General features: G+C 36.0%; 1 long non-coding RNA gene across 1 annotated transcript; it reads left to right on the forward strand.

Moving 5' to 3' along the window:
- The first annotated feature begins 481 nt into the window (after positions 1-481).
- LOC140624423 (uncharacterized) lies at positions 482-18,011 on the forward strand. The gene is made up of 4 exons (XR_012023907.1): positions 482-560; positions 1,759-1,791; positions 12,535-12,643; positions 17,849-18,011. It is a non-coding gene; the product is annotated as an uncharacterized lncRNA (long non-coding RNA).
- Positions 18,012-18,507: the final 496 nt, after the last annotated feature.

Consider the following 18,507-nt stretch of genomic DNA (forward strand, 5'->3'; position numbering starts at 1 on the left):
AGTATTTTTGAGGCTCCATCTCATTTAATCCTGACAATCATCACAGGAGTCATTTTTTGTCAGCTGAGAAATCTGAGTCATAGAAAGGTTAGCCAGCAGCTGTGCACCCACCATAGCCTAGCTAAATTTCACAGTCTGAGACATTTCTTCCCTGGTAGATGAGCCACAAGATAATAAGTCGTGGAGGAGTTACAAGTCTAAGTTCTTAACCAACTAAAGCTGTTGTGCATGTGAAAATTGACCCAACTACTTTGTAGCCAAATCAGCGTATTTCAAGTCCCTTCTTTTTTTGCTTTCTCTGCAGAATCCTCACATGGCTCTGCTTAATGTTAAGCTACACATGGAAACCTGGTTTAATTGCAGCTGAAATGGCACTCCCCACCCCCCACACACTCCCTCAGTGTTATTGCTACTGTAGTTTCTGTGGACTGTGACGTGCAGCTTATATTACTGCATTGTACTTCTGTGTCACAGAGTTCCAAGGAATTGACAGCGCGCGTCCGGATCTTTGACTTGGTCTGGGGATAGCATATGGGGTAGACTGTAATATAGCTGAACAGGTAAGGTCAAAGCAAAACTGTGCAAATAACCAATTCCTCAATGGATCTATATCATATCAAATTGTATATTCTATTACATTATTCCAGTTAAAAACAAAAGGGCAACTCTCAAAATATTATTTTTTAGAGTAACTTTGTACTAAACTTAGAATACCATTATATTTAATATTTCTTGAGAATGTGCTTGGTAAAAAAAAAATGGCTGCGTTTGTGGAATTATTTTATCCTTTATTTAAAATTTGGTGCCAAAAAATAATAAAATAAAATAAAATAAAATTTGGTGCCAGATAATTTCACATTAGCACTTAAGACTGTTCTAAAATCAGGAAAAAATATCAAAACATTATTTGGAATCTTAATTAAGAATCTGGGTACTTCACCACCTCTGTGTGTATATAATCTCTTTAAGAAAATAAATGATAAATATTCCTCTGAAACCATTTTTTGAATGGTTGAAATATTTTAAAATATGGAGCTGAGTTTAGGAATGTGGCATGAATGAATATCTCTAAAAGTACAAATTGAAACTGTCTGACTCCAAATAATTTGTTTAATACATAAACTTCATATATTCCTTTTCTACTTTAAAAATATCACATCTAAACTATTATCCAGACCCACCCCCCCCCCTAAAAAAGAGGATACTCCTCTGAACTGAAAGGAATTATCTACTTATTTAACTATATTTGTATGTAATTCCATATGTAAAAAACCTATTTCTGGAAATATGTATAGTCATGTTTGTCACTTTTATCATTTATGTGTACTCATAGCTAGTTGAGAATATTCAAGGGGTCTTCACTTTGGTAATTGTATTCTTCAATTTTCACCAGGAAAAAAGGTTAGGTTGTTAAAAAAATAATGACTCAGAGTAGGTAAAAAAACACATAAATTGTCAGATACTGGAATAAATTCCCCCATTCAAAAGTGACACTCCCTGTCTCACTCCCTGGGGGAGGAAGGAGGAAACTGTAAACTTTGCTGCGATGTGAAGATCAAGCATGTGGGAGTATATGTTCCATCAGGAACCCCATATGCTGGTTGGTGCTGGCTCCTGTGGGAACCCTCCCATTCAGAACAATACATTCCGTCATGTCCCTCCTACATCAGCACAGTCTCAGATACTTGTCTAATTTACATCAGGAACACTGGAACTCAATCACAGCTTATCTTACCTTATCTTTTCTTCCCTGTTTAGTGGTGCTCTGCATTAGCTCTGGCTACCCCACAGGTGAGCATAGACTAATCATCAACATAAGTGATTGCTTTATATAGCCAGGAGATAAAGAGGTTTTATAATAATTATTAACCATAGTCATTTAGTCATGGCAGCCCATTGGGCTATGGGGTTTCCATTCCTCTCTTTTAATGTGCCTGCATCAATCTATGTATGCGTAGTTTATCCAGAATCAGCCATGACAATTGTGTCTTTCCAGTTTTCAATATATTTTTGGGAAAGTAACATCAATATAAAAGGATGAGTGAATCATACTCATTAGTTCTTGGTCTCTGGTTGCTCGTGCCAGTCTCCCTATCTGACTTAGTGAGTTCCTTTTCTTTCTTTTCTTTTCGTTTCTTTTCTTTTCTTTCTATTTAATTTATTCATGAGAGACACAGAGAGGCAGAGAGACAGGCAGAGGGAGAAGCAGGCTCCATGCAGGGAGCCCAATGTGGGACTCGATCCTGGGACTCCAGGATCATGACCTGAGCCAAAGGCAGACACTCAACCACTGAGCCACCCAGGTGTCCCGTGTTCCTTTTCTTCTCCTTCTCTGCTCACACCCTCCCCTTCTTCTACTGACAGTGGTTCTAACATTTTGGTGTATATCTTTTTTAATGTAAACTTATTAAAACTTGTATACATATATTTGTACATATATTATTAATTTATATACATAATATTATATTACAGATTTTTTTCTGTGTACTATGGTTTTAAGATCTATCTGTGCTGCTTTAAGATCTATCTGTGCTAGATTTATCTAGCAGCACAGATAAATTTACTATATTACTATATTACCATTTACTATATACCATTACCATACACCATTTACTATGTTACTTCCAGCAAACCTTTGTTTAACAATAGCTGCTCAAGAGGTGCATAGGTGGCTGAGTCATTTGAGCATCTGACTTGATTTTGGCTCAAATTGTGATATCAGGGTCAGGTCATGGGATCAAGGCCTGCATCAGGTTCTACACTGAGTGTGAGCCTGCTTAAGATTCTCTGTCTCTCCCTCTCTCCCCTCCCCCACTCCTGCGTGTACACACATGCATGTTCTAACTAAAGAAAGAAAAAAAAAAAGAATGGCCACTCAAGTGATGATTAATTCCTGCTGCACATCAAAATCTCTTAAGGAATGTTTGCTTGTTTTTTTTGTTTTGTTTTGTTTTGTTTTGAGACATCTATGCCAGATACTCACCCTAGAAAATTCGTTTTGTAGGTTTGGAGTACCAGAAGGTTTAAGCCTTTGTAACAGTTGATTCAATCAAGATTAAGAACCAACAGTAGACTCTAATTACGTATAATTTCTTATGTCAAAATCCATACCCTTTATGCTATAATAGCTCAAAAATTCAACCTAATCTGCTTTCTCAAATATTATTAGCATCCAATCAATGCTAATTATTTTCTTAATAACGGACTTACTTGAACTCTCTGCAGGATCTGATATTAATTATTGCCTCTTCTCACTTAAAACATTACCTTACCTCACTTCTTTCTTCCTCTGAAGTGCCTGAAACATAGAATTGGGTTCAAGTAGTTTTCTGGTTTGTTTGCTTGTTTGTTTATTTATTTTTGAATGGAGTGAATGCATAAAGAAACTGATCAGTGCAAGGAAGAAAGCCAGTAAGGGGGCATTATTGAACAACTTCCCATCCTGAAAACTAGGACCCATCCTACTGTTGACCCTCTATGGAACCATGTAGAATGTCCAGAAACATGTTCCTTCAATTGATCAAAATATAGGACATTTATCCAATAATTCCTGTAGCTTATTGGTTACAGTTTACCTGTAGAGGTGATAAGTAACCTTCCCTACGCACATGCTGTCAGGCTGTGACTTTGCCATCAAATGTCAATTATTTGACATTGAAAGCCTAAAATCTACTACCATGTGTCCCTTGAGGTACCAGTACCTTGAGGTACTGGGAGTTTGCAAGATACTCCACCCCATAGCTCTACAGGAGCATGTTGTGAACCTCAAGTAGTGTTTACCTCAAGACTTTCTCTTCTTCCTATCCTTTTCTTCCTTGTCCTTTCTTTTCTTCCTGCTTGCACATGTAAATAGAATCCAGGTACTATGTAAAGTTCAAATAGTGGGCAAAATCCAACCACTTGCTACTAATGAATTCATGATTTACTGGGAATGGTAGATCATTTCGATTCAAAGTGTTAATGGAGGAAATAATGCAAACAGCACCATTGAAGATCCTGTTCCTAAATCACCTTGGGATAGTCATAGAAGGCTCTTTGGATGGGCTTATCTCTGAGATGCATTTTAAATGATACTTATAAGCAAGCATATGACAAAAACAAGCTATTTCATTATCATGTACTCACCCTTTACTTTTCATCTGACTGAAAAAATAAATGATCCCATCTTGGCTTTATCTCTTTACACATTTCTTCACTGTCGTTATGTACAATTTACCTTTTTTTTTTTTTAAATTTGAGTGATCATTTATTTGATTGTTTGGCTGCTATGATACACTAGAATTCACTAGAATAGAGATCACATCTTTTTTCCTCTTATTATCCTTGAATTTCAGGCCCTAGCCCAGTGCCTGACACACAGATGAATAAAGGAACAAAAGAGGAAATGGAAGAGCAAAGAGTTCAGTGTTTTAGTTTTCCCTTTACTGTAAACTTATGTATGGCGTTGGGGAAATCACTTGTCTGTCATGGGCTTCAGTTTTCTCAGTTTGTCATTAGACTTAATGAATCTAAAAGGAATCTTCTAACTCAGTCTTCTCTAACTGTAAATACTGTGAAAGCAACTTGGGTATTTTTCATTTAAGTAAGTTGATGATAACTATTCTTTGTGGAGGCATTTGCCTTGGAAAAGAAGTGACCATCTTATGTTTATAGGAGCATAGACTTTACTTCTTGTGACCGTAACTCACCTTTAAAAGGTTTTAAATCCTTTCTTCTCCAACACTGCAAATAAACTACACTTCTATATAATCTCGCTCTAGAAAGGGAAACTTTTATTATTTGAAGGTTAAACAACATAAATATGAACACACTTCCATTTAGGAAAATCTTAGTTCTCTGGTCCCAAACATTCACCAAGTAGACATCTAATCAGAGTGTATATATATATATAGTTTATTTTCTATTTATATTTATATAGTTTGTTTTCTATTTAAAACTATTTAAAAAAAACATTTGTGATTACTATGTTAATATATATCAGACAATGTCAGAGTTGAAATGTAGTGTCTGGCCAAGTCCTCAGCATCTGGTAGAGCCATGGAGCTTCAGATTGCTGTCACTTGAGCCATGCATCCTTCAGCAAAGTTCGAGTTAAAAATAGACACCTTCTGATGACTTCACTGTAAAACATGGTTTTCAATATGAGGTCATTATCAGTACTGTCAATATCATTATCAACACTATCATTTTCAAAAGCAGAGTAAGCCCTTAGCAGTAGAAAGTCACAAGATGACAACCTGAATAGTCTTAATTCATGAATCCAGGCTACTGGCTCTTTTCCTGTAGATCCATTTACATATTTAGAAGAGAAGTCACGCATCCATACTGTTGTGTCTTGTCTTTACCTTTTACATAAAAAAGGGAGCACGCAACTCTACTGGGGATGCATCTACAGCTAGAAGAGAAAATGCACTCTGATAAAAACTATCTAGTGAGCTAAACATTTTCTTCAAACTTTCTGAGTTGTCAGCAGAACACAGTGTCCCATGCTGAAAATTATGTCAGCCTTTCCCCCCAGAAATCATTCCATAAAAATTTAACTCTGTACCATTTCAAATTCATCTGAGGAAAAGAGAGATAAAGTACTCTTAAATCAAAGAGATTTATGTATTCCAATAAAGCTGCAAGATTTTGTTTTGATAGCAATAATGCAAGAGCCAACAAATTAAATGCTCTTGAGGAATGATTATGGCTACAGGAGTTATTTTGTTTTTATCAGGATTGAATAGCTGTGTAACTTGTCTCTTACAGTTGTACAGATTGCCGTGGTATTGATAAGTGGCTTATGAGAAATGGTGTTGAATTGGGAAGAAAATATAATTTACTTTTAATTTGATTTCATTTAGTAAATCTGACTTTACAGCTTGAGTTGTAGTTATTTATTATTTACCAGCCATGATACAAAGTAGCCTGCCACCAGGGACATCAATTATGCCCCTCGTGAAGATCACTGTCTTTGGGAGGAATGGCGCACACTCTGCCTGGGTGTCAGTGATGAGTAAATTTGAAATTGCCTCTGACCTCTGAGGGAGTTTCTGCTTCTACTCACCTCTGCTGCCAGAGGCTCCTCTGCATTGGCATTCACTACAGAGCCACAGAGGCAGAATGGACTGATCAAGTGATCCGGAGGCCAGTCAAGATAAATTAGATGCTTAATTTATACACCAGGCATTGCAGACAGACTAATTACACAAAGACAGTTTGATAAAGTAATGTAAGACTGTGCACATATTAGGCAGAGCCTGCTTCCGTGAAATTATTGCTGATATATGTGCCCTGGGCTTTGAGGTTTTGCACGCACAACTGTGCAGCCAGCACGACGAAACACGTTCTAGAAAGGTATTAAAACGAAGTGCTATCTGCCAACCTTTTCTGTTGTTCTACTGCCCACAAGTTGCCATTTGCCCCTTTGCATTGTGCCTTTTTTTAAAAAGTCCTCACTGAAAGTGACGTGAAAGAGTTAAACAGGAAATCCAAAGATATGGTTACTGAGAAAGAATCCGAGAATGAAGCAAAAGCAATATTCATAGGATCAATCAATAAAAAAAATAAATAAATAAAAATAAAAAAATAAAAATAAAAAAAAAATAATGAGGAGAATAGGCCTTTTGGCAAAGAATGCTGGACCTAAAAGTTCTTGTCTTATCTTTTAAGAAATTCCGAGCCTGCGCTAGTGCTCAGAGAAACAGAGCATGGAATGAGAGCTGAAACACAGCACTAGAGGGAGGAGAGGCCCTCTGATGTACTGCAGAAGCACAGGATGAAGGACAAGCTTTATGTTCCAGAACTTTGTGTTTCTGTACAGTGGCTAATCGGGGCAGCCGATAGTTCATGTTCTTGGACTGGCTTTAAGCATAATTGAAATGTGCCTGTAACTCAGTAGCCTAAGGAGAGACTGGCAATTGACTGCAGCTAGTATAAATACCAACTTAAAGAAAAAGCCACTTTGAAATCAAGGGTGAGACACACAGGATAATTTGGGGAGAAAAGAGTCTCGGGTTACTAAGGAGACGTTTCAAGATCTAAATAGAGCTAGAACACAAAGGTTTCATAATTATAGGTGGGTAATGTTTTTGAAAGTTTCCTGATGGGGGAGTTACCACCAGAATCACACTGGGGGATCCCTGGGTGGCGCAGCGGTTTAGCACCTGCCTTTGGCCCAGGGCGTGATCCTGGAGACCCGGGATCGAATCCCACGTCGGGCTCCCGGTGCATGGAGCCTGCTTCTCCCTCTGCCTATGTCTCTGCCTCTCTCTCTCTCTCTGTGTGACTATCATAAAAAAAAAAAATTAATAGAATCACACTGGGTATTCATGTCTACATGGTGCATGAAAGAAATGTCTTGATTGATTTTTAGAGAAAACGAACAAACAGTAAGTATGCAAAAGTATGCAAAAGCTCACTGTAGTTTGGTGTCCTAGGACATAGAATTTCTAGATGAGATAAGCACTACCTTTCAAGCAAGTTGAAAGGGAAATCTGAATACATTTTCTTGGGTTCTTCTATGTGTTTTACTTTCTGTCCAGTGGCTACTTCCAGGTGAATGGTGCCTGGAGCCTGGTATCTGGGTCATTGCACACATTCTCCCCCCTAGGTTTCAAGAGACCCTTTCATACCTATCTGAGCCTGTTGGAGTTAGAACCTTGTTCTTTTCTGACTTCGAATAGAAGGCTGCCTTGAGGTTCATAGAATTCTTGACATTAAAGACTCTCAAAACAGCTTTCTCTAAAATTTCAGAAGAAAGTTCCAGTTAACAATTTCCAATTTCTGCAGGGGGGTGAGGGTTGCGGGGTGGAGAGGGGTATGCGCTAAATTCCTGAACATGTAAAGTGAGCTCTGAAAACTTCCAGTCACTCCATGATTTAGTCTTTCAAGTTGCTGCCCTTGCTATGTACACTGATCAAGAAAATCATTGTGCTCTTATGTCCCTGGACTTTATGACATTTGGTTTGCCAACGGTTTCCTTGACAACATGCCTTAGTTATGTGTTCAACTCTATCTTTCCTCTATGACTTGCACTATATCACTATGAACTCACTTTAGCAACAGTAGCAATGAAATCCTAATTTTAATCCCTTTTTGGGCCATAGATTACTAATTGCAAGTGCATGCAGGGAGACAATGTAGCATCCTCAATAAAAGGTCTGTAGATTTTGGAGTCAGACATATTTATTTTTTAATTTTTTTAAAGATTTTATTTATTTATTCATGAGAGACACACAGAGAGAGACAGAGACATAGGCAGAGGGAGAAGCAGGCTCCCTGCAGGGAGCCCGATGTGGGACTTGATCCCAGAGTTCTGGAGGCGAAGGCAGATGCTCAACCGCTGAGCCACCCAGGTGTCCATGGAGTCAGACATCTTTAGTTCAAACTCTGGTACTCAATTTTATCACAATATAATCTTGAGCATATTATTTTAAAAGCATCAAATTTTCATTTTGTCAGCTTATTTGCTTACTTGGTCAAATGGCAATAATGATCCTTATATCATTGGACTATATAAGGGGAATTAAACGGTGTAATATGTGCAAAAACACTTAGCAGGATGCTTTGATGCATCATTAGTATTTACCAAATTTACAACTGCTATATACTTCTCACTAAACCAAACTTCTCTTTCCAAGAATATAGATGGCTAATCTTGAAAGTGAAATAGTGCATTCTCTGTGATCTCAAACGCACAGTGTTTGTGGTTACACAAAAACTTTCCAGTTCTGTGTACTAGATAGATGGATTTGGCATCTCTGGGATATTTTTCCTTGCAATAGACACAATCTTTACTTCAATAATATCATTTTCTGTCTCTGTGTTTTGGACATTATCTCCATCCACGTAAAGCTCAGGTGAGATACCTAAAGTTCTCAATCCTTGCATTTCCATGCGTGTAAACATTTGTCCTCCAAAACTAAAATGAAATACTGTGACTATGGAGTACTATTGAAACACTGTATATTGCAATTCTATGACTTTCACTTACCAGAATCATAAAACCCTCAGGTTTTTTTATCTGTAAATTAACTTAAACATAGTATTTTATCAATTACTAAAGTATTTTCATTCTTAATGTATTTCCAAGATGAATTTCTAGCCTAATGACATAGAAATAACTAATTTCTCTAGCATAAGAAAGCAATCAAAGATTAAAAATTCTTCTGCCTGTATTTCAAACCTAAAATTGCTTGTTGGAAGTAAGAATTGAATGAAATACTCAATTACAATCTTTAGTACATTTATTTGTTCATTCAGAACTTATTTGAGTACCTATATGTACCAGATGCTACGGTAAGAGTGTGTGTGTGTGTGTGTGTGTGTGTGTGTATAAAAATTTATAGTTCTATAAAGTGCTTTTGATTAAGATTATATCATTTAACATTTACAATAATCCAATAATAAAGGTGAATAATGCTCTATTTTAAGATACACTGAATATATGAGTCCAAGCGATTTTCACATCATTCCACAATTGAGTAATGAGCAGAAATTGGATATAGCCTGTTAAAACTTTATATTATTTCTAATAAAAACTATACTCATTTTAGGGTTTTTGTTTATTTGTGCATTTTACCACATAGTCAGAAAACAAACAAACCCTAGTTCAATACATGTCTTTTTCAAGACTTAAACCTTAAGATAAATAAAGTCTCCTGCCATTGCCTGTGTCAGCCTTAGGTATACTATATTTCTGAATGATAAGTTAAGACATGGAAAATCAATATGTTTTGCAGAGTTGGAGGTCCTGGGAAAACCACTTGGTTTCTTTTAGCTAATATATAATGATTTCAGGTTGTCTGACTAATGAAGCATAGAATGCTATGTTTCTCTATAAATGGTGTTATTTCAACACTCAGTCTGGAACTTTATTAGAAACGTAGATTTAGACAGAGTTGTCTGTGCATCTGCTGAGTTGAATGGTCTCTGTGAATGCTTGTGCATTCCTTCTTTCAGCAAACCTGAGGCTTTGAGAGCTAGAGAAAGTCGTCAGGATCGCATATTAATATAGGATGTGACTGACTTCTGAACCATCACCTCTCCTATAGAAATCTGAGTCTCCTGATTGGTTTTCATCTCCTTACAGAGAGAGGGGACTCTTCATCTCTGCAGTCTCAATACCAAGGGCATTGTGTGTGCTCAGCAACTGAGTATTGAATTGTCTGTGTGGTGAACTTTTCTTTCTAGCATCAATATGAGCCTCTGCACCATAGATGTTCCATTTCATGGGGCTGGAGGTTTTAAACTGGATGAGCTAGTCATGGTTGCCTTGAGGTGCCACACTGGATTGACTTTAAAAGCCTGCTTATAGCAGCCTAATCCAGTAAGTGCTCCATGCTTAAAAACTTCTCAGTGAACCCATGATATCTGATGTAGCCAATACCGTTTTTTGTGTGCCTGCATCCAAATGCACACACACGTGGGTTTATGGGTATTAGTTTTAATATTATGAACTAAGAGCTGCCCCTTAAAATTTCCATCCCTTTACCTATTTTTTTGTGTTGGAAGAGACAAATAGTTTTATCATTGCAAACATGAATATATATATATATATATATATATATATATATATTCTACAATACATGTTTTCTAGTTATAGGCATTTAAATACAAGGCGATTGAGGTACTTTCTTCTACTAAAAATATCCTCCTTCTACCCCTATAAGCAAAACTAACACCAAGACCAAGGACATCTACTGTACAAGTCTCCCATGAAATTTCAATTTCAATGAAAAAAAAAAAAAAAAGATAGGAACAAAGGAGAATTACCTAAAGGGCATGTTAAATATTTAACTAAAGCATTCCTTGGTATATGTAGATAATTGCTAATAAAAATTGGTGAATATTTAAAAGTTCAATTGCCTAGAATTTTTCTAAGCTAAAAGAATATTACAATGAATTTTCTGCACTTAACAAATTTACTACTATTAGATATTATTCAATGTAAAATTACCTATTAAAATCACTAAATTCTCCATAATTGTATTCTATTTTGTATAAATTCATTCTACTATTCTCAAATATATGATCTATATTTTACATATATAGATCATATATAAATATAATACTTCTTTCTCTTAAAAAAGATCTCTTACTAGAAAGTAAATTCTATGAGAGCTTTGATATTTTTCTCTTTTGCTTACTGTTGTATCTTCAGTGTCTTAAATATGCCTGGCATGTAGTAGGTAATCAATATAGGTTTGTTGAATGATCAGTGAAACTAAACTTAAGGATTTCTCATGACAACATAGCTTTATCCTAGGCACTACCTTGGCGCTGGTGATTTGAAGATGAAGTTGGCCTATTCTCTGTCCTTAAGGACCCAACAGAGTGTTGATTTTCATAAAATTCTATAGAGTAGCAAAGCTTTCAAAAATACCTATGTCCCAAACGTGGAAACCAAGGCTAATGAGACTGGAGGATTTGTTCAAGTTCATATGCCTAGGTAGCAGAACCAGGACTGGAACCCAGGATTTCTACTGGGAATTTCCTCTAAAAGTTGTCCTGTTTGCCAAAGATTAAAATGCACGTGCTTTGAGCCAGAAACCTAAATGAGTAAACCTGAAGCAACGCCCTAGTGGTCTCAGCCTCTGGCATGATTCCCAGTAAGGGGCCAAGTGGATAGTTGGGAGGGTCCCAAAGAAGTCACACCTGTCACATGACATATGAGCATTATGAGTTCTAGGGGAAGCATTTATCTTCAGAATCTACAGAATTCTTGACATTATGAGTAGGCATCATGAGGAAGCCACTGAACCAGGATTTTTAGCTCTGGAAGGTCCTGATCTTGAAGCCCAAAAGAGGATCATGTGGTTTTATTGATCTATAAAGATAAGCAAAAATGACAATTATGAGCATTGTATATTGGATTATTACTCTTGACACTTGTAGTTACATCAGTACGGCTTTATGTCCCAAAGGAAAAAGATGCTGATAAAATATCAAAGACTGGAACAACTGATATGAAACCATACTTCTATAAGTAAATATGTTAATATATGGTAAATGCCTTATAAATGTAAATAATTCTTTACATTGTGTGTTTCTACATTTAGGAACATATTTTAAAGACACAATCTCAAAGACCAAATTTTTTAAGAAAATGGTATAATTTTATCTGCTATTTAAAAATAATGAAAATAAGAAAACATTCAATTATTATGGCCTTAGTGGTCTATAAGAAGTCTGTGTTTGTATACATATGTTCATTTCATGACTACCTAACAACTACCTGAAACAGTTCATCTCTATAAAGGAAAGGGATTTCTTGCACAGTGATCATTTGCAGTTGAAAATGATTTCATTAAATGAGATTTCACTTTCTCAAGGTATTATTTCTCAAATAGTAGGTTCCTAAAATCCAAAGGAAATATTTTCACCGATTCTGGGAAATTATTTCCTTTTGGAAGAGAATTGCATTACTTAAATTTGAGAAATACTGTTTATTACAAAGTGTAAAGTTCCCTCTATATGGGCCTGCTAATACAGAAAAAAAAAATCCTAAAATGAGATAAACAAAAATATTGACTGCTATTTTCTTTATAGGTTCTTTTTTTATCTGAAAGACTGTATGTTCCCCTGCCACCAAACAAACAGAAGCCAATAAATGTCATATTCAAGGCATATCAAATTTGCTGATCATTCTCTAAATGAGGTTAGCTAAATACATCTTATTTACTTTTACTGTATTTTATGGTCACTTTTAACTGAAATTTTCATGTATCAATTCTTGTAGCTATCAGCCACCAGTTTTCCAATTTCCAATCCAGTTCTGTGGAGAACATTTTAATGCTTTTGAGATCTTGGACATATACTCCATAAAATTTTAATAGTATTACCTGATTAACTTCATGTTATTTTCACACAGAATAAAATATTCCCTATGGTCTAAATGAAAAGTATTGTATAAAATCCAAATTATTAACTCTATTGGGATTAATAATAATTTTAATTATCCCTTGAGTAATGAATGAGTCTGGATCTCTTCGGGAAAAAGGAAAAAGATAAAAAATAGGAAGAGGTTGTTATGAATCATTTAACTTTTTATAACATTTTATTTGTGACATTGGTTATCTTTATCTGTACTTTTAAGTAAGAAAGTGAACAGAGAGAGATTAGCAAATTGGATCAAGACTACACAGAATGTATGTAAATGACACTACCAGAATTTGAATTTAGACCCTCTGTCTTGAAATCAGTCCTTTCAATCATTACTCTGTATTCTACTTCTCGAATCTCTTTGAAAATAAAGGCAAGTGTCTTATATTGCCCCATGCAGCCTCATTATTCCTATTGTGGGTTCTTCTTACCATATCTTTCCTTTCTCCCCAGATAGTTCCCACCCAAACCAACTTCCTCATGCACTATCAGGAGACCCAAACTCACCTGACTTTTTTCTTCTCTGTCTTTGACTCAATTAAAAATAAAATTCATTTATTTTCTGATCCAGTTTTGTCACTATAGCCCATGTATGTTCAATGCTAAGATACATTGAGTTCGGACACGGATATTCTTCAGAGATATTTTTATTATCTGTTTTTCTTAAAATCCTTTTTTTTTTTTTTTTTTTTTTTTTTTGAGAGATTTTGTTTGAAAGAGAGAGCACATGAACAGGGAGGAGGGCAGAAGGAGAGGGAGAAGCAGACTCCTTGCTTAACAGGGAGTCAGCCAACTTTGGGATGGATCCCAGGATCCTGAGATCATGGCCTGAGGCTAAGGCAGATGCTTAACTGACTGAGCCACCTAGGCACCTCTAAAATTACCTATTTTAAATATGCTCTGAAGATGAGTTGAATGTTTAACCTGAAACTTATAAAAGCGGGTCCTCCATTCTGAATGACTAACAGAGAAGGAAATACCTATAATTCTATCTCTATTTCTTTACTTCTAGCTTTGCAGGCTTGTATGTCTATATTTTGCCATCAAACTCACAAAGTTAGAAAGCAACACTGGCTTCTAGTGAATGTTCCTGTGGCATTATTAGCAAAGTCTCATTTCTACTGCCTCAGTGCTTATTCATATGGGCCAGCAAGACCATGTCCTCTCATGCTATGAGCGTCAGTGCACAGCAGAGAGTAACTAAGGCCTTGTTCACACACATCTGTGTACCTCGCCACAGAGGTTACCTCATGAAACCAAAACTTGGGAACGGGATTATATTCTTTTTATATCTTAGAAGGAAGACCTTTCAATGTCTGCTTAAGGGATGAGAGTTTTGTTTTGTTTTTGTTTCTTTGTTTTTTCTTTTGTTGCCAAGACAAGAATCTGGCACAAACCTAATTAAAAAAAAAAAAAAAGTAACTCCATGGTACTGTCACCTCATCAGAACTTTCTAAGGTGACAGACAGCATTTATTGTCAGTGCCAATTCTGTGCCGGGGGAGAATTACCAAAACCCATGTACTGAATTTGCATGGGGGAACCACAGAGGGTGTGGGTGTGGGCATTATAGATAGGCAGGTCTTGATTTGTATCTGGTACAAATCAGATAGCTGGTGTCTAGTGGAAGCAGATACAAAAAGGATTTGAGCAAAGGAGATCCCAGGATGTGCCCGTAGGGAACTTAGTAAGAGAGATTGGCAAGTACAAGAAAATAACAAACAAAGCATTACTCAACAAGTACAGTCACTCACAGCTGAGACTCAGTTCCACTTGGAAGCAAAGAGAATGTAGAACATGCCTCAGTGTTGTCCCACCAAAACAGCAAAGAAGCTAGAGTTTTCCTCACAGTTTCCATCTGTTGTAATCTGAGTTCTCCTCCTGAGACTGTTAATTCCTGAGCACTTGTGACGAACCCACCAAACAGGCAAAACACACACACACACACATGCACATGCACACACCTCAAGTAAGGAGTTACTGTAGGATCCTATCAACACAGAATGGACACCTGAGTATAATGTGGGTATGGGTGGGACTCCTCCAGGGCCGCTACAATAAGCGGAATATTTAATTTCTCTCATCTTCATCTGAAAAAAAAGGGCACAAAACCCATAGTGTTTTCAAAGGGTAGGTGAGATAGCATGAATAATATCCCTGAAACAGTGCCTAACACCAAGGGGCACACACACAGAAAAACAGCTATATTTCACTGTTAAGGGATAGTTGACAGAGGATACCTTTAAACATATTGAAGACACTCCAAAAATGTTTTAAGGCAGTCAGTTCTCTGGGCCACATGAGGAAAGTTCTTGCAAAATAATACTTGAAGTGCTTTTATCTAGGGAAGGAAGTGCTTTCTTTGCAGGTGGGGTTAGGGGTGGGGGTGAATTATGAATCCACTTACTAAGTTGTAAATGTGCCTCAGCTCTTGGGAAAGGAAAGGTCAGGTAGGAGGGAGGAAGTGAATTAATTACAAAGCATCCTGCTAAGTAATTGTAAGAAACTAAGAAAAGACTAGAAGAATTATTATGGTGCCACATTCTGATTAAGGCCATGTCTACATGAGCAAGGAGGTCAACTTACTTAACCAAGAGAAGAAATAAAGGATACAAAGAAGAAGAGAGGGCTAAAAACAATGAAATATTTATTTGCTCTCTCAAGAGTATGGACTGCATATATATCCATTTATCTAACAGTTATTTGTGTATTGTATTAGGTACTCTGTGTGAGTGCCTGTATGTGCAATGTCTGTCTATGTGTTTTTTTCTTAAAGTGAAAATAGAACTCTGTGGGTTCCAGTTAAACCTTTCCATGTACAACAAAACAACAAAATGCACAGTACAAAATAAAAATAAAGCCAATACAATAAAGCCCAATACAAAATAAAAATAAATTTAATACCATTAAAGTAGAGCTTTATTTGATATAACTAGGTAAATGAAATGCTCATTTAGGACTTTTTCAGATTCAAACTTAATTTAAGGCTTATTTTAGGTTTAAAACTTAATAACATATAGTTTTATGTGAAATAGGAAAAAAGAGAGAGAGGCCTGACTTCAACTTATGGTTGTATCTTTAATAGAAATGAGACAATCACATAAACTCTGCAAGCCTCAGTTTCCGGCTTACATTGTGGGAGTAACAATTTTTACCCTGGATGAAATATGTGTCTCCCATTCCAGTAAGCGCATTTCAGATCTCCCTGGCATTTATAGCTCATAATTCTGAGATAATTCATTTAATCAGTGCATCTATAGGATTTTTCATAGTCTAATGCATAACACATGGATAGTTCTCACATATGGGCTTTGCTGAACAAATTACTATGTGGCATAACTTTATAGCGTTTATGTATAGATTGCCAGAAATACCATATATGTATTTGTTCATTCACAGTACTTATTAATGACTATCATATATGGAACACAGATTTTCAAGAATCTTAGAAAAAATATACTAAGACCTTGTCATAGCCCAGAAGTCGACTGTTTTAATAGGAAGTATGTGTATGTAATTAACTTTTAAGCTATAAAAAAAGAAAGTATTGTTGGGAGTATTTGGAGAAAAAAAATCAAGAATGAATGGTTATAATTAATATCTGCAAGTGACCCTAATGGAGGGTATATGAAGGTAAAAAAGAAAAAAAAAAAAAAAAGAATTCAGTCTTTGGGTATAAGCCCTAGTCTGCTACTTACAGTCAGTATGGCTTTGGAAAAGCTGTTTAACTTCTAGGTACTTTAGTTCCCTCTTCTTTAAAATGAGATTGTTGTGAGGACTAAATTTTTCTTTAGCACAAGAAAAACAATACATTGTATGGAATGTGGCAAAGGCTGATTGTTAATCTTTATTACAATATACTAAATTTTGGGTGAAGGCCTTTGTGAAAACTGTTTAATCCTGTCAGAACTATGAATTAAGGCTGGTGTCAACTTTCTTTTATATATGGGTGAATTTGGTTTCAAGACGTTATTTTTAACTTGCCTAATTTTATACAGATAATATATGGCTGAAACAGGTTTTCTTCTATATGACTCCAGTACCAACTCTTAATCATATTGCTCTTTGAAAAAACAGGCATAGCCAGAAGTAAAGTCAGGATAATGTGTTTGTTGAAATCCAGACTTGGACAAATAAAGGATGTTGGCATGAAAGAGAGAGAGAGAGAGACGGAGAGGGAGGGAGAGAGAGAGGAAGAAGAAGAGGGAGAGGGAGGAGAGAGGGAGAGAGAGAGGCAGAGAGAGAGAGTTAGTTTATAGTCTTATAGCTATGTCTGAAAAACAGCTTGCTAATTCATTTGGAAGGTTGTTTTATGTTTGGTGTGATTGGTAATGTAATCATGGTTAGAGATAAATTTTATCTGATAATAAAAAGAGTTGGAGGACAGCCCCGGGTGGCTCAGGGCGTGATCCCAGGGACCTGGGATCGAGTCCCACATGGGGCTCCCTGCATGGAGCCTGCTTCTCCCTCTGGCTGTGTCTCTGCCTCTCTCTCTCTCTCTCTCTCTCTCTCTGTGTGTGTGTGTCTCTCATGAATAAATAAATAAAATCTTTAAAAAAATAAAAATAAAAAGAGAAAAAATAACCCCTCTTTTTAACAGGGGTTATTACCTTGCTTTATGTATGATTTAGATACATACTTAAAAGGATATATATATATATATATATATATATATTTTTTTTTTTTTTTTAATTCAAGATTCTGAATTAGCATAAGTTCCTAAGATCAAGAGATGACTCAGGATATGACATTTGACAAGCCTCTGAGTTCTAAGCAATCTGCTATGGGAGTCCAGAAAAGCAAGGATGATTCTGATTGGGTGAAACTACAAAGATAATCATGGAAGATTAGCTTTACTTTGAGCTGTGAAAAGATGTATCAGCTATCATTCTGCTATAATGAGTGTTTTATTAATAGTAGATTTAAAACCTTTTCCTCAATTACCTTTTATTTTACTTCCTTCCAAACTCTCTGTTCTCTAGGTAGCAATCGACTCTGTTACCTGTTCCAGAAACAAGTCATTAAACATATCCAACAGTAAATACTAAATACACTCAAACTGGCCCATCTTATGAGAAGTACATAATCAGCAAGTAAAGATGGGTTAATGGGACCTCTTGAATCTTGAATGGGGGTTTTCCTTAGCTGTAGCAATTAACATGTTTGAAAATTAGAATTAATAAATAATCGTAGCAAGTTCAACCTCAATTACCATTACAAATGTTTGTATTTATTTTTGCAGAACAATTGACACCTAATTAGCATGTTAAGAGCTACTTGTGTTTAGATATTAATCAGCTATCCTTAAAAAATCTTATCAGAGTTATTTATTTAGGTAAGGCAGGCATATGCATAATTGTAATTAACTTATACCTCTACATGACTCACCTCTCAAACAATTACTAGAACCATAAACATACACTCACTTACTCATTTATTCATTCAATAGTGTGATGTATTGGAAACCAATTATTCTCTAAAATATATGAATATTAACCTCACCTTTTTGGAATGATGTCTGTGCTTCTATATTACTCCAAAACTCAAAAGTTAAATTTTTTTCCAGTATGTGTCAGATTAAACAAAATTGCCCTTTCCTATAAAGCTTCTTTCAACTTTTAATACCCCTATAACACTCTGA

This window comes from Canis lupus, chromosome 3 (assembly GCF_048164855.1).
Source record: "Canis lupus baileyi chromosome 3, mCanLup2.hap1, whole genome shotgun sequence".
Lineage (NCBI taxonomy): Eukaryota > Metazoa > Chordata > Mammalia > Carnivora > Canidae > Canis > Canis lupus.